The following is a 2,243-nucleotide window of genomic DNA, read 5'->3' on the forward strand; positions in this document are numbered from 1 at the left end:
AGAAGATAAGACAATTTGCCTTTGTTTTTCTCGCGACACAATGTTGATATTGTGGGCCTGATGATATCACATTGCGACCGCGATAGATACCAACGAGGGCGGGATGCAGCAAAAATTCTGACGGGTTTTGTAGCCTTAAATACAAAAAATGGAGATCATTTTTAGGGTTCCAAATATGAGATAGAAAGTAATGGCCAAGTGATTTAGAGCATGATTTTAGAGAGCACTTGGGCCATTAGAGAGTATATTTTATATTGATTTTGATGTATACTTCTTATCATTTCATGGTAATTTTTATTATCACTGATTACCTAATTTATTTTAGATTAAGTCTTTTGAGATGAACCTAATCATACTCTATTGGATCTTATGATTTTTTGATATTATTTGTATTTATTAATGTTATAATCATGATTTAATTCTTCTTGTGCTTAATGTTGTTTGTCGGTTGACGAGCGTACAAACTAGTATCAGATGAGTAGAAATTATTGACGATAAGTCTATCAATCTGAACTAGGATAATTAGTCAATTTAGTAATTAATAACGAATATGTGATTATAAGTTGTGACTTTTGAATTAACAAACTTAGAAATGTATGATTTAACTCTAAATTGACCTAAAAAATTAAGGGATTATTATGTAAGTTAGTGATGTGTACGCCAAGGAATTTGATACAGTCGTCTTGTTGTATTCGCCGGGAGATTATAGCTTAATTGTAATTCATTTGATACATAATTTATAAATAGTTATAATTTGTGGATTCAATAAAAAGATCTAATCTCCTTTCCTCATCGAACTTCATATCGTTAATTTTCTCGTTCTTGTTTTCGCACCAAATCGCTATTGAAACCCCCATCCCAATTATTTAGTTTAATTCGCACAATTATTTTCTTATTTTAATTCGCAATCTCCATGGAGAAGAATTATTTTATTTCTTCGTCAAGATTTGTACACTTCCTAGTTAATTCCATTAATAGTATTCTTAAATCGGATGGCTTGTGGGGAGAAACATCCCAATGGGCTCCACCTAGAGATGTTTCCAATTACTGTCCAATTATTCTCATATACTTTAATCACTTGTGGGAGCCTAACACTACTACGTAACGGTAATTTAACCACGATTGAGAGAAGGATATTACCACAGATAGAGGTCTGTGGTAAAGTAGGATGTTGTAGTAAGTGCGCTCTTTTAGTGTTGGATTGTCAATTACTTTCTATTTTGAGTAATTGATATTGAAATGAATATTGTTGTTATTATTTTCCATTGTTTATTTATATGTCAATTGTTAAAATTGGGATTTAGTGTCATTAAGACCATTGTGCCTATGGTCGACATAAGTTTGGAGTTTGAGGCATGATTATAATTTTGAACTCGGCACCTTCGGGACCACTATATCGGTGGTATTCCATATTGGAGCTAAGGTTTGAGTTTAAGTTCGGCGTTGTCAGGACCATTGTGTCGGTGGTTGACTCCATATTTGAGTAAAGACGTTTTGGTTGTAAAATCATGCAATTTCTTTGCATTTAAGGTCTTTGAGAGAAATTGTTAAGGAATAACAGTTTGGATGTTGGATCACATTGGCATGTTGTTTTCTTGCCACACTCCACACTAATGACTAGTTGATAAAGTCCATAGTATTTCTAATCATTGAAGGTTTTACGTGAATGAATGATATAATAATCGTCATGATTCGATACTACTTGACTTTTGTTGGATGAAGTCATATTCAGATACTGCACTTAAAATCATACATTTTCTTAAAACGCGACTGCATTTAGAGAAATTAGTGATTAACCCGAGAATCGTTTTCAAAGTGTGTTTTTTAAAAATTAAAATCACACAATTATTTTTCTCAAGTGGGAGAATGTTAGATCTATCTGACATTTTGTGGGCTACAATCAATTGTTATTTTAATTTATGAAAAACAGATTAATCATGATTTTGATGGGGAACATAAATAAACCTCTTTATTGATTATGTGATCATTTTAATTAAAAACAGAGTATCTGAACATATGATGGATGTGGACAAAAGTGTGAGCTATAACCCTAACCCATAATGGATAGGGACTAAGATTTTATATATATATATATATATATATATATATATATATATATATATATATATATATATATATATATATATATATAGTTATGTCCTCTCAATAATCACAAAATGAGAAGGATAACTAAAGGCTCCACAACCCGCTTCATTGTGAATTGTCAACGATACTGTGAGATA

Source organism: Lathyrus oleraceus, chromosome 4, assembly GCF_024323335.1.
Source record: "Lathyrus oleraceus cultivar Zhongwan6 chromosome 4, CAAS_Psat_ZW6_1.0, whole genome shotgun sequence".
Lineage (NCBI taxonomy): Eukaryota > Viridiplantae > Streptophyta > Magnoliopsida > Fabales > Fabaceae > Lathyrus > Lathyrus oleraceus.